Genomic DNA, 25,903 nt, shown 5'->3' on the forward strand with positions numbered 1-25,903 from the left:
AAAACAGTACATGTTTTGCATAAAATGTTAAAAACATGTATAAGGGTCCATTTAATTATGGACCTATTTGAAGTGTGTTTTTATTGTAAAGACTGTGTATATTTCAACTTTATAGACCCCAACTGAGGGCTGTGCCAGGAGTTAGGGGCCCTGAAGGGCAGGTTAAGGTCTGAGTGCAGAAAGGTCAGTTAACCAGGTTTATGTGCCCATAACTGCTGGTCTGGCCCAAGGGACGGTACTGTAAAGCTATTGTAACCCGTGTTACACTTCAAAGTATGAATTATGCGGAGTCGGTGCAGAGTCTCGTGAGTCTCTGACCCACTGCTTACCTGGAGTTCCTGCTGGAGAAGTGCTGTCCTTCTTCTATTGTTACTATCAACCAGAGGGGTGTGGATTTAAAAACCTCCTCTTTCCGCGGAGCGGCGCGGAGTCGGTGCAGAGTCTCGTGAGTCTCTGACCCACTGCTTACCTGGAGTTCCTGCTGGAGAAGTGCTGTCCTTCTCCTATTGTTACTATCAACCAGAGGGGTGTGGATTTAAAAACCTCCTCTTTCCGCGGAGCGGCGCGGAGTCGGTGCAGAGTCTCGTGAGTCTCTGACCCGCTGCTTACCTGGAGTTCCTGCTGGAGAAGTGCTGTCCTTCTTCTATTGTTACTATCAACCAGAGGGGTGTGGATTTAAAAACCTCCTCTTTCCGCGGAGTGACGCGGAGTCGGTGCAGAGTCTCGTGAGTCTCTGGAGGCTCACGAGGCACCTTCTGTCATTTAGTGTGTGGCCAACATGAACCGCGAAAAGCAGCTACCGCGAATCATCCACCACCCTCTAACGCGTCTACAGCTGCGCAGAACTGAGCGAGGAGTACCTTCGAAGACAACTGAAACTACGAGCCTAAATAAGGAGGATTCTGCGACTGCTCAAGTAAGAAAAATATGCAGCTTTTCTTCCCCGGCCCCTCGTATTATCTCTCTCCCAAACCCCTTAACATTTAAGCCTCGCGAAAATCATTCAAACACGAGAGCTAATAACATTGTAACTGAGGCAACATATATAGAACACACATTTGATGGCCCACCCCAGACTCACCTCATGTTTAAAAATCATGAGACCTTACCTTACAATCAGCTAATTCCATTGAGGGCGGGTATGATGGGAGCTGCCGGAGTGTGCACAGTTGCCGGAGTGTGTACAGCTGCCGCGGTCGACTGTTGGTGTGCCGAAAAGGAGGCGGCGGCGAATGATGTGTCATTCAGCCGCGCTCCAAGAGATCAAGGCGTGCAGTGTGCCCGGGGGAAGGGGAGGGGTGACCCTGATCCCCTGGTGGCCATGGGGGGAGGAAATCTCTTATCTGAGCCGCCACAGTTGCGAGTGTTGGCCTTGAAAGCCGTGCAAGTGGCTGGACTGGATACAGACCCCGTGCCTGTAGTCATAATGCCAAGAGAAAGGCGCCTAACTTCAGAATGCACAAGTGACTGGTTAGAATGCGCGCTGACCTGTCCAGGAGACCTTGTGAGTGCCCAAAAGTTTCATACACCCATCACTCACCCCGCGCTCATACCCGAGCTAGGTGAAAATGACACAGACTGCACCACTGAGACTCAAGAAAAATACACAGATTGCAATAAGGAGTGCATGGAAGTTTCCCACTTGTTGGAAGAGACAGATGTAAATTGCAAAATCAATAATCCATCCTTTGAAAAACCGGAAAGATGCAATGACGCTTCTTGCCAAGACGAGGCGGGGATTGCCTCGCCACAAGAAAATTTAGATCCTGTTTGTTCAAAGAGCAATATTATGAAATAAAGCTTGCATTGCCCTGCAAAAAAACAAAATTCGCTGGCCATTGTAAATAAATTGCTGTTAGACTTGACTGAACTGAATGGCTCTTTAACCTCAAAACCAGCTGTAGCTAATGACTCAAAAAGCAATCTGGAAGAAATACATAGTGAACCATGTCGAACACAGCAAACACCACCGATACCAGTTAAAGTATCTACCCCGTGGAATCACTGGCTAGGTGGTGCAAGAAAAAGAAGACGGGTGGCTGAAAGACTGTCACCTCCATTCGAATGCTCACAGAATAGACCCAGGCAAATCGATAATACTTCTTCTACAAACTTAAACGGCAATCATCAAGAGAGATGCTCCTCACCTAAGATAATTCTCAGCCTAAGTACAGAAGAACGGCTAGCCTCATCTAGCAATGATGAATCTCTCTCATACTCTCCAGAAGAACAAAGGTATAACTCAAAACCAAAACGTTTGATCAATAGAGTTCCATCAAATCGAAGTAGGAACGATGCAAACGTTCAGAAATTAATCAAGGAGGCTTTAAATGAATTAAGACCTTTTGTCATGTCTTCGCTGACAATAGCGATAGCCCCTATGCTTAAGATGTATGAGCAAATTAACGAGAACATAAAAGATCTCTCAACCCTGTCTGCTCTGATGAATTCGAGACTGCTTCTCGCAGATACCCAGGGACCTATGACAACTGCCAAACTATGGGGAAACATCCAAAGAATAGACCAGTCCATCAAGGACCTAGCAGACCAAAAGAGAAATAATACTGAAGACAAGAGAGTTTTAGCTGAGGTGACCAGAGAGGAACTGGGGCTATTAAAACAAAGTCAAAAACTGAGAAAGGATGAAGTGGACCCAAACACGATGACATCTCTGCAATCTTCATCGAGGTCTGTTGTTACCCAAAAGAAAGGTTCTGAGGGGCTGAATCAACAACCAGTGAGCCGGACCGGTACGGCACTACTATGTCTGTCTGAACATCCAGACAAAGAAACAACACAAGTCCGCCTTGGAGAAATGGAATGTATGGAACCGTCTATCGTGGGAACTACATGTCCCACGTTGATGCAAACTATACAGGTTTCCTGCCCATCGTCAAATGTGGCGAATGTTACTCATAATCTTCAACCTGTAACGTGCCAACCAAACATCCGCAATCAATTGGAAAAAGAGAAGACTGCAGTCGTCCAGGATACTACCCCCCAAACAGAAGTGTGTCCAACAACTTCTGCCAATGCCGATGGCATCATAGGGTCCGGTGACATCCATTCGCAAGTCCTACATGTTAATCAAAATCCTCAGTCTACAGGTGAAAAGAAAAAGATCGTAAGCGTCCTCAATACACCAAATGAAACTGACATTCCATCCCCATGTTCGACAAATGAAGTGGAGGATTCTAGTTCAAGTGGAGGAAATATTTCTGGTCAAAATTTAAGTAAGGATAAAACTTACGATATATTTCAGAAACCGAACTTGTCCATTTCAAGTCAAGAACTGGAAAAGAAATCAAAAAATCAAAAATGTAAGAGAAAATGAAATAATCTCGGCTCAAGAAAATTTCTCAGGAATCTGAAGGCAGTGAATGTCTTCGTAAACACAGAACAGCCGAGTGGAAGTCTCAAAAAAGCTCTGCTTAATTCTAAAACAAACGAAAAAACTATTGTTGAAGAAACAATTGTCGTAGATGAAAGCGTAGAAATTGCACAGAGTGAACTTCTTGACTTTTCTACGTATGAGGATAGTTCATGCTATGAGGAAACTGAAGAGCAAACTGCTGAGGACTCTGTGAATCCAAGTGTTCCACAACCTGAGAACAAGCAGGTGGTAAAACACACACAAGATATGGCAAACTGTGGAAGGATCTGCCAACTAATATTGCCCATTGAAGACTCAAAAGCCCCAGATCCAGTACAACAAGAGATCAAGTTCGAGACAATGGATGAGAAAAGAAAACGGCTAACAGCTATTAACGGTCTGATTGAAATATCACACAACAGAAACGATATAGGGACAATAACAGACGGCCTAAAGGTGAAGGTTGCCGCTGGAACACCGAGATGCCACACTCCACCAGGTAAATCCTTGCTTAAAACATGCTCAAAGGATCTCACAATAGGATCAGCTGCCAACAAGAATGACGGAACCGGGAGGCAAGCCAACCAAAAAAATAGCCTGCATAATAGGAAACACAAAAAGCCTGGGAGGCACGTATTGATCCTGGATCGAATTTTAGATACAAAAGATGGCCTAACGTTAAATAGAAATAACGTATTACGCCTATTACATCATGTGCCCGGCCTTCGCTCCATAGAGTCAAATGACATTCAAACAGTTGAATTTGTAAGTGATCATCGAAATGACAAAGTCCGGCTTCACATTGACTCCAGATTAATATGTGACTTGCTCATGAACCCGATCCAGTTCCTGCTGTCCCTGGGATTCGACATTCATGAAGAAAGAAATACGTCCCGGGAAGATGTATTCTCCATCGATACCCAAAGTGGAAGTCCGGAAGATGTCAAAAGACAGGATAGACATGCTGAGAAACCTGGTGTGGCCCAAATAGGATCTACAAGTGAGCAGGCAGCAGAGCGACCAGTAACACTCCAGATTGAAAAGGAGTTTAGTGATAAAAATCATGTACGCTTTACACCCGGCGAACAAATAAAAATTACAATAAATGGAAACATAAGCACAGCAACAAATGAAAACGATGTAACACAAGATGTAGAAAAGCCAAATAAGAGCTCAAACTGGAACTGGTTAGCAGGTGCCCTAGGCAACAAATCGAGCTAATGCCAACAAGGGCCAGTTGGCCCGACCATGCACATTCTTTCTTGGAATACGAGAGGCTTCATTCATCTATTTAACGACCCAAAAAACTGGAGCGATGATCAAACCGTTATTTGCTTGCAAGAAACATGGATGGCAAGCTGTCCGGTGTCTGACGTATACGAGCTAGCTATAAACCCGGCTATTACAAGAGCCAAGGGACGTCCATCTGCTGGTCTCTTAACAATGATAAAGAAGAACTCTGGTTGGAACTTAGAGAAAGCAATAAACGTATCACCTTTCATACAGTATTCTGTGATTGCCGCGAAAAATGAGATGAACAACAACAAAACCCAAATTCACATCATCAATATCTATTGGCATCACAAGATTGCAGGAAAATATAAATTCATAACAATGGTGTGTGATCTAATTGATGGAATAAACAGTGCTCATCATAATCCAAAAATTATCTGCTGTGGTGATCTTAATCTGGACTGCGTGAATGAGGCAAAGACGCATGGACCTAAAACCCCGTTACAAAATCTGGCAAAAAAATGGTGTGATGATCTCGAGGAAAGAAATGTCACCATCTTAAATGGGAACATCACGGGGGATATTCCGCCAAAAAAAAGTGGAGATTTCTGAAGCAGTCCTCCACCATAGACTATTTCTTTATATCTGATAGTCTGCAACAACGAGTCATTGCTCTCAACATCACAGCAAACTCAAACAGTGACCACAGTCAACTAGAATTGGCAATCAAAATGTCAAACATTAAGAAGCCCCAACAATGGCACAGTCAGATCTCTGTTGAACCTAACAGATCTCGGCTGAGAATAAAACCTCAAGAAGTCAAGATATTAACAAAATCTTATGACAAGTATGTACTGAGTGCAACAGAATCGAGAGTTGAATATAATTGCCTTCTTCAACAATTTATGACGGTAGACTTGGGGTTGAGAAGACCTTCCCTCCAACCAATACATCGTTTTGATAAGCAAGTTCGCGAAAGAAAACAACAACTGCGAAAGGAATTGAGGCAACATAGAAACCTGAATGTTGAACAACAAAAGAAGGCGGTTAAAATCAGCAAACAGAAATACAAAAACTGGCAAATCTCGCGTAAAGTAATCATGTACCAAAGCGACAGCGAAACAATGCTTGCCAGCCTCAACAACAAAAATTCCTCAGAGTTTTGGAAACTAATAAACAACATTAACTGCACGCAAGACGCAATTCAATCAAATATGGTGAATGAAAAAGATTGGATCAACCACTATAACTCAGTATACGAGAAAAAAAGTACCACCATCGACCCGATGCTCCCTGAGCTCTCAAAATGGGATTTGCACTTTGATAAAGAGGACATCCTACAGAGTATCCATAGATGCTCCTCCTCCAGGGCACCGGGACCAGATGGCTTGACAAACTTTATTCTCAAACAAAACCCTGAAGAGTGGGCACACTTCCTATCAAAACTGTTTGCCACAATTGCTAATGAAGCAAAAGTCCCAATCAGTTGGAAAACCGCAATTGTCATTCCAATCTTTAAAAAAGGCAATAGAGCTGAACCTAAAAACTACAGACCCGTTGCCTTGTTGGACGTTGTGGGAAAAATATTTGCGACTCAAATACAGAAACAACTCCAAGAGTGGATCCAAGAGTCAAGTCATCTGGACATCCGTCAAGCGGGTTTTGTCAAAGGTGTAGGCTGTGGCCTAAACCTTTTTCTGCTACACCTACTTAAGATGGATGCAATAAAAAGAAACAAAAAAATCTATTTGGCATTTGTGGACTTATCACAAGCCTTTGACAGCAAGGATAGAGAGCTACTTTGGAAAAAAATGTTTGATTGGCAATGCCCAATTAGCCTACGTTCAGCAATAAAAGCATTACATACCAACAGGGAGATAAAAATAAAGCTAGATAAAAGTGGCACCCTATCGGCTCCAATAAAAACATATCGAGGAGTAAAACAAGGGTAACCTCTGGCCTCTGTTATCTTCAATCTGCTTATCTCAGACTTGGGTGATGCATACAAAGGTGCAAACACTTTTCCTCCAAATGTTAATGGAAAAGATCTTCATTGGCTTCTGTATGCGGATGACCTTGTTCTCTTGGACTTGACGCCAATAGGTCTGCAACGAAAACTCGGGATTTTAGCGCAATATATCCAGCTAAACGGCCTAAATGTGAACACACAAAAATCAGAAATTTTAATCCTGCAAGATCTGCAAAAGAACAAAGATCTTATTGGCAAAAAAAAGTTAATGTGGAAACTGGATGATGGCAAAATTGAGCTAAAAAAACAATCGCTGTACCTGGGTATGTTGCTCAGCTCAAGTATAAACGATGCCCCATGGGTAGGAAAAGTCAAGTCAAAATGTAAACAATTGACAGCGCAGGCTTGCATTGTAAACTCAAAATTCGGGAAACACTCAATAACACCTGTTTTAACATTCTATAAGGCAAAAGTCATACCGGCCTTGATCCATGGAGCTGAATGTGCCTTTTAGCTGTCCAGAAGAAGTATGGGCCTCTTTGGAACACTCGTTTTGGTCGAAAGTCTTGTGTCTACCACTTGGCATACCAACCGCCTGTATAAGATATGAGCTGAGCCTCCTATCTATTAATGGAAGGATAACGTGGAACATCTTAAATGAATTCCACAAAGTATCTGCTGAAAAGCCGATCATCCAATATAACATCCTAAAAACTTCAGCTATAGAGCATGATAATTCTGTGCTCTCAATGTGGCTCCAACGTTGTGAAAAAATCCTCAGCGACATAGGAGTGGACAAAAATCTACTGCAAGAAAATCCGAATAAGGTCAAATCCTTGCTGTGGATCCAAGACTGGATTGACACGGGTGACATGTGCAAAAAACACAGAATAATGAAGCTGATGCCAAATGGAGAGAGAAATTTGAACAAAACTCAGCCATACTTACACAAATTTCCAGACAAAAAACGTAGAGCATTGTTCATGAAATATCGTCTCAACCAATTTCCAACCAGAGAAAATCTAAACATACGGAATGGCATGGATCAAACCTCCACAACGTGCCGACTCTGTGGGAAAGATACTGAAACGTTGAAACATCTGACGCTGGCATGCAGTCATTTGACACAGGAACGCACCAAGCACCTTGGAAGGTTTATAATGGCAAAGCCTTCATTGTCCGCTGAAGAATGGTGGACACGACTCTCTCAAGACTCAGATCGCAGCCTAACATTTGAACTAACCTTCTTTTTAGAATCAATGATGGAGAAGCTACTAAAGGCAGAACCTTATCTGGAATTACAATAGTCGAAGTTATCAGAGGCGGGTGTTTAATCAGCATCAGTGGAAAAACCGTCCTTTTCCTGTAAACACCTAGCTTTGAAGTTTTGGTGAATGTAAACCAACCCAAAACATTGTGCCAACAAATCTATGTCACATGAGGGACTTACTGATTGGTTCTGCCTTTTTGTGGGTTCTCTAGTTTGGTGGCTTTTCCTAGTCTTCTCCTCTGTATTCTTTTCTTATTTTTTAAAGGTTTGTAACAAACCAATAAAAAAAAAAAAAAAAAAAAAATATTATACCAGGAGCCAACATCCTGCAACGCCCCACACAGATTTTGGCCATAGATCAGCATAGCCAATAGCAAGGATTTGACTGGGCGTACGTCTGTGCTGCTGATAACCTTAGAGTGTGATGTTCAGAACAATCGGCAGGCTATATTCTATGAGATAAGCTGCTTCTGATAGGCTACAGATTGTCCAATGAGTACACCCATTGAACATTTCAAGTGTTGTAGTAACGTATTTAGGGGTAAGTGATGGGATGAGAAAGAGCTCTATTGACTAAACTACTGACCTGGATCAATACAAGAATCAGGAGGTTTATGCAAATAACGTGCATTGGATGTGAATTTTGGGAATAGCACGAACTGTAGGATATATACTTATTGAATGACTAACCTTTCTGCGATATTTGAACAAAACATCATTCTAATGTCTTAAAGTGTATTTTTGAAAGCGAGTATATTTTGAAAACTTAATGGGTAGGAAGTTATTTTAAGGCAGTTTGGTGTTAAAAGTGTTTGCCATTTTAGCTTTTAAATTCCTAGTCTCTGCACTTGGAAGTCCATTTTTGTGGTTGAGGACCTATAGGCCTCATTATGAGTATGGCGGTGAATCTGCTGGCCTACCACTAAAATCATTTACTGTACTGTTACTCTGCCTCTGGAATTACCACAGGATTATCAGTGATGGCACTGCAGTGTAAATCAATATGTTCTAGTCCATAGGACTCCATGTGGTATTTTCGAACAGTAAATCTGCGGATTATTGGGGTAAACGTGTGGAATCTAACTCCAGTCTTGTGCAGCAAAGCATCCCCCGAAACTCAGAATTTGGCAGTGCGGTAATGCGGAGGTAGAGTGGCAGTAATGCAAGTGCCGCCACTTTGCTATCATTTTTTCCACACTGCCAATATGGTCCATAGTGCGGTTGTATTGAAATATGCAAGTGGATGCCGGGAGTCCACCAGTAAAGTACGATTGATCCATGCCCGTGCAAATGCAGCACACAGCTGGAAGAAGGACAGGTATTATGGTGCCCCTTCTTATAGCATCCCTGTGCTGCAAAAATGCCAGCATCCCCATTCACATAGAATGTTCATGTTGGCGAAGATTCCGGAATCTTAATGGATTTTGTTTACTGCAGACACAGGCAGAATCCATATATACATTCATGGCAAAGCTGCCACCCACACACATACATAATCATAATTTGGCATTTATATAGTGCTACTAACCCTTAGGTATCTGAGCGCTGCTTATTATTTCCCATGGTGTGTGGTGCTCATTTATCGTCTTCGGAAGGATGAAAGGCTGAGTTGGGATTCGAACCTGTGTTAGCAGGCTCTGCACGAATATCAAAGCGAGCGCTCTACTCGCTGTGCCACTTGACATGGTGGGCAGCATGATGTATTGTTTTGTTAATGGATATACAAAGGGTTTGACACCCAGGTTTGGACACCTGGTACTGCCTGAATTCCCATGCCCCATGTACACACCTTATCAAAAACAAATAAAATATCATAGACGGGGAAGCAGACACATACGTGTCAACAGCCTGGATCCTCCTGCAGACAAATTATGCTAATTCTGAAATGATCACTCTGCTGCAGTTGTCATATTTTTTGTTTAGCATTTGCACTCATATGATATTGAGTGAAAATAAACCATTTTGTTTCATAATTAACTTGGCTAAGCCTATGCTACTGCTTTGTGTATTTGCAGAATTTGTGAAAAGGTACAGCTGTCACTTCCGTATGGATTCCAGTAGTGGCTGTTACAGCAAGTGCTATACAGAGGGCCTCCTTCTCCCCCGTCAGTTTCTCACAGCAGGATAACCATCGAGACATGTTGGAATTGCATGCTTAGAAACTTCACATTTCTCAAGGAAGCCCATCAGTATCATCGGGTGATGCTGCACAGAAATCAAGCAGCAGGAGTAGGCTCCACTTTAGGCACCTGAGACGTCGGATGAATCTCCCTATTACACGGCAAACACACGTTTTATGAGAAGGATGAACAATGTGCCCAACTTTACATGGGCAAGGTCCTATAGGAGCAAAGCATGAGGACACCTGCGTTGTATCATCTCCGGAATATTTTGGGCCAAATCGTCATGGTGTATCAGGTCCACTTTTAACCACATCATAGGTTTTCAGACAATGAAGATACATGTTATGATAAGTGTGATGTCCTGTCTAATAACTACTCATTCCTGGTGGCAGAGAAAAACATCACCCCAAGTACAGTTTGCCTCACATACGATTGGTTGAACCTGATAATGGGGTAATGGCAGGTGAGTTTGGAGTGATATCCGAATGAGTTTACAAATGTAACCTTGTTTCTAATATCATTTGCAGAGTTCTTGGTTCACAAGAAGTCAGGGGGTTAAGAAGGAAGTGATGTAGGGTCAGAAACAAGATTGTCTAAGTCTTATTACTGTAGCATTCTGACCTCGTATTTTCCTGGACCTGCCCTTGCACCTGTCTGCCCCACACCAAAGGGTCTCTGTAAGGAATTGCCACCCTGCAAGGGTGCAAAGCCCGTTTAAAAAAAATGTTATTAGTACATAAAATGATACAGGTGATTCCTTCTCCAAATGGGAATTCTGCCAGCCAGGCCGATCTTTGTTGTAAATCTATGCCAAAATCATAGTGCACGTGTGCCCTGTTGCATCAATAGACTGATCTGCAGCACTCCCTCTGCTCCTGGCGCAGAGCAGATTCAAAGGTCACAGGATGCCCTCTCGACCGCTGCAGCTACAGCAAAGTCACTGCTGCACAGGAGCAGCATTTAAGATATGCCCCTTATTCCAAAACTACGATGATCATAAGCCACCCCATGCTAGTGGCAGGGTAAGCTCTAAGAATAAGTTATGCCTGAGGTTGGGAATAATGCATGGTGCTACTTATGTTCATGACCGCCACATCCCAATTGATATTGCACATGTGTCAGCTCCTGTGAGTCGGCTTTGCTCTGGAAGGGGATGTGTATTCGGGTCAGGCAGGCTGATACAGCCACACGGCAGGACAGAAACCCAGGGACCCAGCCTCTCTTTGATTGTTCTTATGAGGTCTGGTAACTCCTCCCCCAGAGACAGCCATACACAGGAAGATGTACTGGGCCCAGGTAATAAAGGAGCACACCCCTTCAGGAGGAGTAGCCTCACATCAGGGTGCTACATATCTAAAGGTCTTTGTTGTCAGTAGGATGGAAGGGAGCAGAGTAGGACACGTAGGAGTGCTCTGGACACTGGAAGAAGCCTTCCACCATCTTGTTTTCACTGTTTCTCTTTCTCTTTCCTGTCTGCTCCACTTCCTCTCAAGCAAAGCACCTTGGGTGCAAGATCAACAGATCAAAACTCACTCCAGCCAGGAGCAGGGATTGGTCCCCTTAAGCATGCTAGATTTAGACCAATCACCTGAGGACTTGTGTCTTTAAAAGAAGGTGTCTCCTCAGTTCCTCAAGGATCCTTTAAGAGCAAAGGGACATTCTCAACATTCTCACCTAGACTTCCTGTGGGCCAGTTTCACTGTCCAAAGCACTCCGCCCGAGGTGAAGAAGGAGCGGTTGAAGACAGAAGGAAGATCTGTCATCTAATCACTCACCAAGGAACATCGGTAGTGGCCAGTGCTGTGGATCAGGACTACACATTCTGCAGTGGATCTTCTTTGTCAGAATAGAAGACCCTGAAATGGAGCATTCTGTCCTCAAGTCCTTAGCGAAGGCCCCAAAGCAACCGGAGGGCCAGACCAGCCAAAGCTCCCTATCCTACCACACCGAACCGGTCACTGTGTGTTCCCTGCATCCTAAACAAAGGGTAAGGGGATAGGGCTGGTGTCTGTGTTTCTCCTTCCAGCCACACTACTGTACTGAATCTAAACTGGCACAACACTGCATTGTGTTTCAATGAAGAACGTCACCAGCTAGGCCCGAAGTGACTGCTCAAATCCGGAACCCGAACCCGAACTAAATCCCTCGAGGTTCACTCACTGACTCTAACCGGGGGTTACAATCCTGGCTCAGCCCAGCTAGCCCAAGAACAGCTCCCTCATTGATGGCACATCGGTGCACACTCGACCACCACTTCAGCGAATGTCTCCCACTGACTCGCTGTCCTCTCTCAGTGGCTAAAGCCTGACTTGGAGAAAAATAGAACACATGGACCAGTGGATGGAGGATAAGAACAGACTAGTCAATGCTTAATTTATATTTAAAGAATTCTTTTCATCATCTTTTATTAGAAAATATTCATATATCTAAAAGGATATGAATTTTTTCTGATAAAAGATTATGAAAAGAATGCTTTAAATATAAATTAAGTATTCAGTAGTTTGTTGTCATCCTCCATCCGCTGGTCCATTTGTTCTATTTTTCTCTGTGTTATTGCCTGAAGGACCAGGGATTCAGTACAGGTACCCCCTATTTTTATTTTTTTACATAAAGCCTGACTTGGCCTGGATAACTGTGAAGCATTCCTGTGAACTCCCTGCCCTGCAACATTGAACCACCGCCGTTCGACCGCACAGAGCACTCGCATTTGACTCTACTTGCCGATCCTACATGCCTGACTGAGCCTGATCAGCTCACACAACGTTCGAACCGGAGTCTGATGCGTCAGCCCATCACAAACTGAATCCAGGTACTGTGACTCTGAGCTGCCCCCTCCCCCGGACCACAGGAACCCTAGAAACTGGTTAGGTTATGATGGCTCCTGGTTTCAACCCAATACCCTTTTTCTGTTAGTTCCTTATCTACCACCCCTGGTACTACTCTTAGAGTAGTGCTTTCTCCAGTCTGTTGCATCTTCTCTGTTCTTTCCTGTAGAGTGGGGTTTTGTTTACCAATCTCTTTTTGTTCTACATGCAGATGGTGGGTTTAATTAAATTGATTATATTTTTATAGAACCTTGATTGGACAAACACTTTATTTTGGACTATGATACTGTGTTTTACCTTCAAACCCCTCTTGAGAGTATAGACTTCCCTCAGCCCGTGTTACCAACAACGGTGAAGGAGGTATATCCCTTGATTGTCCCTGTTTTACTTTTATGATCATGTTGCGTTTTGGTTTGTAGAAGTGTGAGGGTTGGGTGGGCAATTTTACCCCTGCTCATCCTTGTACTCCTGTGAGACAGAGTCCAATTCATCACAGTTTTCAATATAGATGATCTCCTTTCAAGTCTTCCCCTTGAGCATTGCTGTTTTGTATGAATAGCATGTACCCAGCCCACACCCCTGGGGAATCTAGTTTCCTCTCCGGGAAGAGAAGTAGGATTGAAAACCAGAGTAAAAAGAGTTTTCTCGAATTACAAGAAGCCTACAAAAGCTGGCCCTTTCATCATTGTAGGTAATGTGGAAAATCAGATGTGGCTGTTTAATGTTCCCTTTATTACTCATTATATGTATCTTTAAATATCTTAATTATCTTCACTTCAGCACTTTCGCTGAGTTTGAAGGATGCAGTTTGCTCTGCCATCGGATTCATGAAGTGAAGATTTAACAATTTAAGCCTGTTTCTTTTATCTCAAATGTATTCCTGCTTGTATTCTCCAAAAGGCCAAGACACAATTTAGCAAAACATTCTTACTAGACATGCTATCAAACTATTATTTTATAGCAAACTCCCTGATGTGGTCAGGAATGCCCACTCCCCACCCCCATCCAATGTGTAGACGTATGCCACCTTTGTAGCAGGGGCACTTTTGTAAATTTCACCCCAGTAGAACATAATTTCAGCATACTCTGCAATTCCACACCATCCTTTTCCTCACCTTATAATATTTGTTTAATAAAGTCAGATGTTTCAACAGACAGCTGTATGATATGAAAGGTTTTCCATTGTGACAGGTCAGACCTGGCGGAATGAAAAGCACCCGTGAGCATAGTCATAATGATTCTCTTAAAATTCTGTTAAAATGAAACCTTCTGGTAGAAACTGTTACTAATTTTCTGCATATGCACATTTCCTGCCGTGCATTCGTTTATGTTTGGTACTTTGCATCCTAACAGCTACTGGCCTGCCATGCTCAGTAGACGGTAAAGATGTGGTGACTTATATATGGATGTTAGTAAGATGAATCATACACCCAATGGTTTTTACGCAGATGGCCAAAAACCAATCTGGGTACAAACCAACCAACACTAATTTTGAAAAAAACAGAGCGCTGTCTCAAAATTAGACTGTTTAGACAATCTGACTTTCATGGAAGAAACCATTCATGGCTGCAATTTAAAAATAATCTGGGACATTACCCCTGTCAGATGGAAATCCTTCATATTCCCCTTTGTCCATCTGATTTCATACAGTCCTTCATTGAGCTATGAGTTCTCTACTGCATCCAGCCCGACCAAAGACGCCATAGTACTCATGGGTGACTTCAACCTTCCAAAAATGTCAACCCCTCCCCAACTCAAACTCATTTTCTCTCTCTTACAACAACCTATACTCCCCCAACAATATCCCCACTCATTCCCAAGGAACTAGCTCAATTACATTCCCCTTTGCTTTTCAATTGCTGCATTTAATCTTAGTAACAACCAATAGCCACCTAAACACAATATCTTTCAATTCAGATTCTCCATCCTAACCCTCCGTTATCTCTTATCTCCAAATGTAAATATAAGCTTCACTTCCTTGCATCCTATATGACTACAGTCTTGCTTTCCTTTTTATCATTACCTCCTCCACTGGCCACTCCTTCAAAATGCATTCTTTGATGTTCACCAAGCTTGCAGTTTACCCTTTAAAATGCACCTTTCCCCTCCAAGTCTTCCTCAAACTCTTTCCACAAACCTAGGTCACTCCACAGATTAGCCTCATCAAAAGAAATGCTGCAGTGCCACATTTGCAAGAGGCTCATGCACTATACTCTCCTCTACTCATTGCCTCCCAGGAAACCCTCATCAACTTTGTTATTGCCAAATCATATTTTTTTATAAATATCCTCACTATTATTCACCCTCACTCCCACCAACTCTACTCCACTCACTCACTAGGAAATACTTGCACTACCCCCCAATTGATCAATCTCCTCTAGCTACTCTGCTACTGACATCATCTGGTACTTCACATCTAAAATCTCAAAGATCTGGTACACTCGGCCTTCAATTTCTCCTTTCCTTCACCCTCTTGACCCCACCTCTTTCAAGATGCCTTACTTTGATCCAATCTCCTAGATTAAACAGCCTTCTAAAATAAGGATACCCAAAGCTTCCATCAGCCATGCTGACCAATGTGTCCCACAGACAGGTATATATCTTTCACCACTCAGCATTTCCTATCTCTTTTTACTATCTTGATTTCTCTTGGAATCTTTCCTGCCTGATTTAATATAGCCACTGCCCCACTGATCCATAAAAAAAAGCCACAGCTTACTATAGAACTGTATCTTTTCTCTCTCACTTCTAACAAATCCTAGAGGCACTCATCTTCAAAAGGATTTAAACCTATCTTGATTATCCCAATCTCTGTGTGCCTATTCAGTCCATATTCCACACTTGACCCATCATATGCCTCTAATTTATTGACCTTTGGTCACCATTGCAAACATTCCTGTATCCTAATTCTCTTGGACTTTGCCTATGACATTCATTCTATGGACGTACCTTCTCTCCTACAGGCTATTGCTGAACTTGGAATCCAGGATACTGCTGAATTGTCTCCTACAATTCAAATGTGTTCCTCCTCTATCCCCTGGACAACTGCTACCGCAAATACAACCTCTCACCCTTCTGTGTCCGGCAGGGCTCCATGAGTAGTTTGCCATTAGTAGTCCCTCTACACTGCACCCTCAATATGTCTGACCTAGGATAAATGATCTCCTCCTTTCGATTTGCTTATCACCTATTTGTGGATGACACTCAAATTAGTTTCTCCTTACACTATGCCTTTCCTGGTCTCTCTGCTCACAGCTCTAAGAAGCCTTTCTACAATCAATCAATGGTTTGTACATTGCGTTCTCATTTCCAAGTACTTCAAGACCAAAATCATGTTCCTCCTGTCATTAAACCCAAGCCTCTTCTACTCTTACTTATCCAGTTTCACTGACGTCTTCCCCTCCCTGAAGGGTATCAATTTTGGGATCATTTCTTACTGCAACCTCAGTTTTCCCAGTTTATCACTGTCACTGCTACAGCTGGCATCATCAATCTTCTTAGTATAGGAACAATGTGCAACTTCTCACTTCCCATTCTCCTAATACCCTATTCTTACTCTAAGACCAAGTCTCCATGACTACTGCGCTGGCCTTCTCCTTGTCTTCCCCGACTTCTTCTTCTATTTGTTTACATGCCCAGCTTCACCCCTCACATCCTCTGTAACCCCCCCTGCTCCTATGTCACTTGAAAACACTGTATTCATGCTGGATTAGTCTAAATGAGCAAGATATCTTTTTTTTTAAAATGTCGAATGCTTATGTTTAAATTAATTTATGATTCAGCTCTCCCACCACCTGATCTGGCTGAATGTATTACCCCCACTAATCGCCTACCTGCATTCTTCAATTGAACACACTCTTTAATCTAATCAAACCCCCTCCACCCTGTACATAGTGTAATTTCTGCATTTTTATCTCTCCTTGCCCTGCCTTTGAAACACTATACTGCCCACATTGAAAAGCAGATCTACTATCCACTTCTTTAAATCACCTCTACAACTCTACATACTGACTCTAGAGGCAGCACATGCAACCCATTCCCTGTCATAGTTGTATATGTTAATCGTTTCCCTTATTAAACTAATCTACACTTGAATCTCTGTCCATCATGTCCCGCCCCTGCTCTATAGATCATGTGTTCATCACCATCAATTGGTCACTAGCACACTACTCCTGCTCAAATTGTAAGGCACATGCTGTAAGACTATCCCAATGATTGTAATATCTGTTAAGGTTGGCAGAAGAAGAAAATGCCTTTTCTCATTCAATACGTACATCACATATCAATATAATAAAACAATACATATTTTCCAGCTGCCATTTCAGAGCACAATGAGGCAACCTTTAAGTTGCATTTGGGCATTAGCCTGAATAAGTCTATCCAGTCTTGTATGTGGGAAAACTGGACACATCCACGATATAGTTTTAAATCTCCTGATGCATATGCAGTCTCCTGGCAATCACTGCACCTTAATATGAAGTGAGTTATATTGACTCACAGAATGAATTTAATGTATGTATTACATTTTTGTTGGGAAATGCATAGCATGTGAATGTATTAGTTGAAGGAGGAATAGGGAAGCCTTGTGCAGCTACTCAAGTATTGCACAAGTTTCACAACCACATTGCGCATGAACATGGATATGAAGTGAATATAATATTTAATGAAGGTGAAACAGCTGACACGTGTTTCAACCACCAGGTCTTCTTCAGGCTGATATCCGCATATCAAATATCACAATAATGTACATGACACATACATGAAGTAAAAGAAACAATATGGTTACATGCACCAAAAACACAATTCGGAGCATAAGGATGAAGGAAGAAAAGCAAGGTGGACCAATATATGGGTTGACAATGTTACAGTAGAACTATTTTACCATTCATGAGTTAAGATCCACATAATCCCAAACGATTACCAATATCACATGAAAAGATCCATTACAAGAGAGACAGAAAAAAACAGAAGCACATAGTGGGAGAACAGATAACCCATTATCACATAATAAAATAAACATTTAGCGTGCCTCACAGTATATAACTACTATTGAAAATGCATCTCCACCATTGAGAAACAAATGTGAGTGATTAAACATTGTATACTACCCGAATGGGTGACATCAGAGCCGAGTAAACCATAAAGCATGCTTAGTCATGCAGTGAATATCCCATAACTATGCTAGTGCAGCTGGTTATATTAGAAAAGATGCACTTGCATGAGTATAGGCCACAGTGATCTAATATTTGTAGCTTTAAAGAACAGATTAACCAATGAAACAAGTCAATCTACCTTGTGTGACTAGCCACTGCTTATGTGTCCCTTGCTCCATTGAAAAGGCCTTTTGCTGGGACAACACCAACTTTCCCCCCAGAAATGGCCACTATTTTGCTGCCAAAATCTCTATCAGATGTGACCATTTTAATCTATCAGAAAACCTGCGTTTATAGCGATTAATGAACAGTGGGAGCACTATTGAATGCATTAGAGCAGAGTGAAGATTCAGAAATATTTTTGTATTATTTCTTTAATATTTGGTAAAATATGCAATGATAATGACATGTTTGCTGTTTGAATCAACAGGTACAGTACAGTCATGAGGGCCATGAGGTCCCAAGCCCATCTGTTTGTGGAAGCCCTATTATATTGTGACCAGTGGTACCGTCTTTTGCACACAGAATATTGTCCTGCAGAAAATGCTATCAGAATGGAGTCCAGTCAAGAGTGTCCAGCTTGGAGAGAACCAGCGCTTAGACTGGAATTCAGAAGTCAACTTGAGGAAAAATGTGTTTGGTCTTTCGTAGAAGGTGTAATTGTAGATTTCACATTTTGGTTACTGCATATATGTGGTCTTTAAAGGAAATATGGGGGTCGGTGGTGAAGCCAAGGGATTTGATGGTTGTGGAGAGGGATATGTCTGGGTTGTCTGTTGTGGGTTATTTGATCCAGGGGCTGGGTTCAGGTTTGTTTCTGGGGCGCAGATAAGAAGGTATTCCATTTTGGAAGGGTTGAACTTGAGGTGTCCACGGTGGAGTCACAGATTTTAAAGAAGTGGAGTTGCGACAGAGATTAGATTTTTGAAGTATATTCGTGTGTCATCTGCATATTGGTGGAAATTGATGTTGTGTTTGCTAGGGGTCTGTTCAAGGAATTCAACATATAGGAGTGGAGAAAGGGAGGTGCTTTGCGGGACTGGGGTGGGGTCCGATCAAAAGGGCGAAATGGAGAAAGAGGGCCTAATTCAAGGATCTTTTAGCATAGTGCAAAATGATGTTGCACTGCCAACAAACGCCCTAATTCAGAGAGCTGTGCAAAGTGTATTTGTTCAGTGCAAACTGACTTTGTCAGTGTTTAGACTGTCTACCAGTGCAAAGTCACTTTGTACTGCAGAAATACACTTTGCACTGCTCTGTGAATCAGGGTGTTTGTTGGCAGTACAAAGTCACTTTGCAACACACTAAATGTTCCATTAATTGGGTCCTGTTAGTAAGGAAGGTGGTGAACAGTCAAAGTCAGTGCAGTGAGTTTCTCCCTTGGGAGAGGATGCTGAGTAGAATGGTATGGTTGATGGTGTCGAAGGTTGGTAAAGCAGTATGAGTAGTGCTGTGTGTCCTTTTTCACAGATGTTGTGGAGGTCATCAAGGATGTGAAGTGTAGTGGTCTCTGTGCTGTGTCCTGACCAAACGCCAGATTGGAAGGGGTTGGGTTGGTCGTTTGGGGTGATGTGCTGTTGCAAGGTTTTGTACAACAGTGAAGGGGTGGTCTTTTCCATTGAGTGTGGGGTCAAGAGATGTTTTTTTGGCAGAGGGTTGTTATTTGTCCAGTTTTTAGAGCATATGAAAGACAGGAGTTGATGATGTTGAGCCAGTGGGGACCAAGGGTGGTGATGCAATTGGATGCGGCTTGAACTGGGCATGGAGTATTTTCTGCTAAGTGTGCAGGTTTTGTTTTGCCAGTACAAGTTATGAGAGTGTCTTTGTCAATGGGGTGGAAGGAGTCTCGTGTGTTGGTCTGTTTGGGGGCAGGGTGTGGGAGTGAGAGAGCAGAGACGAGGGCTTGCCTGATGTGTATTTGGAGTTGAAGTACTCCATGAAATAGTTGTATACTGCAGTGTATGGGGGTGTGGGTAGTGTGGGTGGTGGTTTGAGAGTGATTTGACAATGTAGAATAGTTTCTGTGCATGATTGGTGGTAGATTGGAGTTCTTGGAAGTAATGTTAGGCTTTGGCATTGGGTATGTCTGTTTTGTATTTCTTGTGACAGAGTTTGAGTGCTGTTCTTTCGGCTGTTCATGGGTTCTTTTTCCAGCTTCACTACGTGCCTGGCTTCCAGCTTGAAAAGCTGGTGAACCATGGTTTATGGTGGTGGCTGCAGGATCTTTGTGATTTGAGGGGGGGAATATTGTCAATTACCTGTGTAATGATATTGCTCTAATTGTTGAGGAGATTGGAGGGATGTGCATGTATGGAGGAAGGGGTGGTATGAATGGTGCTAAGGCTATGTCTGTAATGTGTTTGGTTTGTCGGACTGGGGGTTCAGAGGTATGTGTGGCAGGTAGCTAGGGGGTCTTATGAGGTAGAGTGAGGATGAAAGGGATAGCAAAGTTGTCTGATCATGACACCCAGATTCGATTTTCCACACAGACATGTTTTTTGTAAACTCTAGAGGCTGACTGCTCTTGAGTGTAATACTAATATCATTAGTGATCATTTGTACTTATCATGCCACACTCCTCCTACTTCTATGCTACGTATAAACAAGTGTTTGTATTGCTTAACTTAGTGGTAGTCTATGAATTGACCTCAGAAGCATGAAGGGCAGAGTTGGCCCTACCATGGGGTTTAAGATTGAAAACAGCATAGTGATCCACGATACAACTTTTAACTTGTATAATTTTAAAGGATCTACGTGATCCGACCGCAGCTGATTTTGCCATGGCCGGAAGGTTTGCATGTCAAATGTACGACCCACAAAAGGTTTGTACATTTCTCATGCAAATACACGTTCAAACCCCCTACATACCCACACCCCCACCCACAACACCCTCACGACACACCCCCAACATAAACATACCCTACTTACCTTCTCTTCATTCTGTATCCCTGCAGCGCCAGTTCACTTTCACTTCCGTGATCGGGAACTGGCACTGCAGGGTCCTTTTCTCTTTTTTTTTTTCAGTTGGGTTGCGGTTGTGTCCCCCACAACACTCCGCTCACTATACCACACAGTATAGTGAGTGGGGTGTTGCAGGGAACACCCGAGCAGCCCTTGCAGTCTTTTTTTTAATATACTTACCTACAATGCTACCACCAAAGGTTCAAACTTTTGGTGTTCGAACCTTTGCTGGTAGCATTTTTCGGACTTTTTGTACGGTCGGACCTTTTTTTCCATCCGATCATACAATTCCAATGTTAACATACAATTTAAACTTTTAATGATATAGCATTTAACTTGTGAGATAGCTACCCATTTTTTTCATGACGAGAGGACAGTAATGATTGTGCTACTACTGTGTTGTTCATATATCCCCCTACAGCTATTTCAGAGCCACTTTCCTGCATGGGAGAGAGACATGTTGTTCAATTTATACCTGCTGCATTATAGCCACAATACCAAGAAATGTTTTGATTCACACGGCTGAAATGGAGTCATGAACATGAGATTTTTGTTTGGGTTCCCCCATTCTGCACAAGAGCTAAATACATGATAATGTTTGGTGTTTTTCCACTAAGTGAGAGCTGCAAACCTGAGCATTTGGCACTGTCTCCTTGCAACACAAGTACAGTACAAAACAGTTGTTCAGGATCTCCTTGCTGCACGATACCCACAACAATTTACATGAGTGGGGGATTCCATACTACATTACAACTGCATATTTGAGACTTTTTCAGTTTCTCCCTCATTCAAATTAACCACAATAATGTTACCTTTTCAAGTTTTCCCTGCTGCACAAGAGTTGAAAACATCAATAAGAGATTCAAACATGAGACTTTTTCATGTTCTTTCCAGTACATTAGACCTGCAAACATGATACCTTTTAATTTCTCCCTGCTGCACTTTTGCTAAAAGCAAAGGAAAAGTCGGTTCTCCCAGCAGCACAAGAGACAAACATGAGTATTTTTGAGTTATCCATGATGCCTAAGTGTTGCAAACATGGGGATATTTCAATTTATCCTTGCTACATAAAGCCAAAATCTCATCCAGGCATATTTTCAAAAGCAACGTTTCTAACATGTTGTTATGTTACACAAGCTGAGGGCTATTAAATATGAGACGGCCATGCCCCGGACATTTTAGAGGATATTTCATTTGTTTACAAAGTTTTCAAAAAAGGATCTGCTTATGTATTGTGTGGATGCCGCAAAAGACCGATGACTAAAGGGTGTTTCAATAAAAATTGCAAAAACCCCCATCTGCATAAGAACTGATGAGAATTGTGTGTGCTCTCTCTGCTACATGAGGCGCGCACAAACTGCTTCAGTTACTCGTAGCTGCAACAGCTGGAAACATGAGCATTTTTCAGTTTCCTGCTGCAGAATGAGAGCTGCAAGCATACCATTTATTCAGGTTCTCTGCTCTACCGCAGAACTGCGAACATGGACATTTTTCACACTCTGGGCCTCATTACGAGGAAGGCGGTAAGGGTTTAACGGGGCCGGTAGAGCTGCCAGCCCTGTTAACCCTCTACTGCCTCTTTATGAGGTCTGCTCGCGGGACCCGCTAAGGACGCCTGGTAAAGCGGGTCCTGCGAGCAGACCAGGATTCTAACAACGGGCCCGTCATTAACGGGCCCATTGTTAGCAACTTCCCCATTCCAATTGAGCCCTATGAGGGCTGAAATGGGAATCGGGATGTACCGGGTCCTGGTTCCTTGAATGGGGAAATACCGGGCCCTCCAAGGCCGGAACCCGGTATGGGGGTAGCCATGCAGCAAAAAGCGGCATGGCTACCTCCATTGTCGTAATGAGACCCTCTGACTGCAATACAAGAGCAAACAACATGAGCGGTTTTTGGGTTCTATCTGGGTTTCTCTGCATCACAGTTGATGTAATTTCACATAGTCTCCCTGCTAAGCAATAGCTACAATCAAAAATATGTTTCAGCACCTTCCTACTACCATTTCTCGCAATCTACCTGCTTGTGCACTAGCTGTACCGGCAAATATATCACAGAGAAATCTTGCTACAATTGTGTTGGCTCTAGCGGTTCATATTTATCAGCAGGGGTCAAGTCCTAAAAATTCAAGTGGGGTGACTAATCAACAAATGCAATTGGATGTGACGTCACCTGACATTAGCATATCAAGGTGAAATATGGACATTTCGTTAAATTGGCTTTGCATAACCACCTAAATTGCACAGGAAGAATGTCATTTGCCTTTCATGAAATCAACACAAAACCAAGGGAGGATATTTTCCTCTAATATTGTTTTTGAAAACGTTAAAAGCGGTGCATGTTTCAAACCCCAAGAAACAGTACAAATGTATTCCCTGGAACTTGCATGAAGGAAATGAGACATTTCCCCTTTATTTGTCTGTCATTTGTCATCAAGTTATATAGTGCAGTGGTGAAGTGTCTTGCCTGCAAACCTGACGACTTCAGTTTGAACACTGAGGTTGGCCTTAGTTCATAAATTCAAAGAACACATTCAAGGCCCGAATCATGGAATAATTTGCGCTGAAAAATCGGGACTTTTGCGCAAAATCGCCCGCAAGTCCCTGTTCATCGATTCATGGAACACAATGCGTGGGGCTTACCTGGAACTTTGGGGGAATCTGCACTGGTCCAACACATCACTGCGACACCACAAAGGCCTTGCGTGAGACATCCAGCGAAGGGCCAGCCGGCCCTGCGCAGGCACGGAAAAAAAGGGGGCACAACACGTGCAATGGGGAAGAACAAGCAAAATGTGGGCTTTACGAGGGATGTAGCACAATCAAACAATCGCACCATACATACGCATGCCAATCAACCGTATTCATGGAATTGAACAGAGAACACTGATGCGTGAAAAAACAGATGCAAATCCCAAAACACCTATGCCACATGATAGCAGGCGTAAACATCAAAGCGCACACAAACAATGCATAAAAAACCTGCGTGATCAACAAACGCACGTGTACAGCTACGATGAATGTACCATTTGTTGCAGCACCGCAGGATGAGGAGGATGGCCAGGGCCCGGATCTTCCACCCAAGGACAAACGTTTTTGTGATGCCTGACGACCAGGTATATGTCCCCCCCTCATATCATCTCACCCCTCTCATATCATCTCACACCTGGTCATAGATTGGGAAGATCACCTCATATCACCCACCCTGTGCTCCCAAGCAGTGAGCCCTTTTGCAAGGGGCTCAGTGTACTGCATTTTTTGGCCACTGGCTCATTCCAGAGGACCACCGCCATAGCTGGGTGCATTTCACAGGCCACTGAGTCACGCTGCCTGCACCAGGTGTTGGCCATAAGAACTGCACATCCCTCTGTCCGCCGGCATATATATATATATATAAATATATATATATATATATATATATAAATATATATATATATATATATATATATATATATATATATATATATATATATATATATATATATGCCCAGAACACCTGCAGAAAGGCAGTCAGTGGTGCAGAATTTTTATGGGGTTGCGCATTTCCCAAAAGTGCATGGTGCCATTGATTGCATCCATGTTGCTCTGCGTCGACCTAGAGCTACTGAGATATATACTGCAACCGAAAACACTGGCATTCCATCAACTTGCAGGTTGTGTGTGATGCCAAGGGCATCATTACTTCTGTCTATACCAACTATCTTGGCAGCACCCATGACAGTTACATCTACAGGATGTTCACCATACACCAGGCCCTGGAAGCTGGGAAGCATGGCAACACATGGTTCATTGTTCAGTAGGAATGGTCATTCACATGCATGCATGTTGCACACCTAAAAATATACACTGTCCAGAAATGACAAACATTCTCACCTCTAGAGGAGTCAGTGCCTACCCTCTGAGCACCTACATGATGATGCCAATCCACAATCCCAACACACCTGGCCTTTTGGGGCCTCAATACCTTCAACTTTCTCTTCCTAAATATCTTCCTTCCCGAGTTCTTTGCTCACCCGCCTCCAACTCCCTCAGGGTCTGCCACTTCTCCAAGCAGCAATTTGGTCGTAGATCTCTTTCTTCGGCAGGTGCCTCCCTTTGGAACAGCCTCCCCGCCTCTCTGAAACTTGAGGAGAACCATCTCCGGTTCTGGAAGCACCTCACAACCTTCCTCTTTGCTTCTGCTTTCTCTCCTCCTCTCCCCTGCTTATATATTGGCTGAAACTGAATCTGCACTGGTCACCTGGCTACCCTCTGATCACAGGCCAAGGTACCCTCCCGGGCTAGTTGCGCACCTGCACTGCCTCCATGGCACTGCTGCACTTGGGGCCTGTTTTCTGTATCCCTGCCAGCACTTGACACGTGATATCTGCACTTACTCATGCACTTGCCACCAGCTGGCAGCACTTTTTACTTATTGCTTTATTTATTCAATTTACTTTTTACTGTTGATATCATGTACTGCACTGCCCCCTCGCCCTCACCCCCGCACTTTCACCTTCCCCCTTCCCCTGCACTTGCACGATCTCAGTGTCACAAGGCCTAGTAAGATAGTTATCGCTGCCTTCCCTCTGTTCCCCATCCCTTGCCTTGTTGCTCCTTGAAACACTTGTGTATAGGTGCATGATAAATGCAATATCATATCATACCTGCACAGGTAAGATACAGCACTGCCCATATTGCAACTCAGGGCATAGTGGAGCGCACATTCTGAGTTCTCAAGTCACATTTCCGCTCCCTCGACCACTCTGGTGGTGTGTTGCTATATGCACCACCACTAGTCTGCAGGATCATTGTGGCAGCATGTGTCCTGCACAATGTTGCAACATGGCATGGTGTCCCAGTTGACATGGTGGTGGCACTCCATCCACACCCATCAGGCCCGCCACTTGCGTATGGCTTTGGAAACGGCTCATGGAGAGGCTTCACGTAACCAGCTTGTGTCAACTTTTTTCACCTTAACCCCTCCCCCTGTGGAGTGCACACTAGCCCTCTACATT

The sequence above is a fragment of the Ambystoma mexicanum genome, chromosome 1q (assembly GCF_040938575.1).
Source record: "Ambystoma mexicanum isolate Mex_15411 chromosome 1q, UKY_AmexF1_1, whole genome shotgun sequence".
NCBI classification, from domain to species: domain Eukaryota; kingdom Metazoa; phylum Chordata; class Amphibia; order Caudata; family Ambystomatidae; genus Ambystoma; species Ambystoma mexicanum.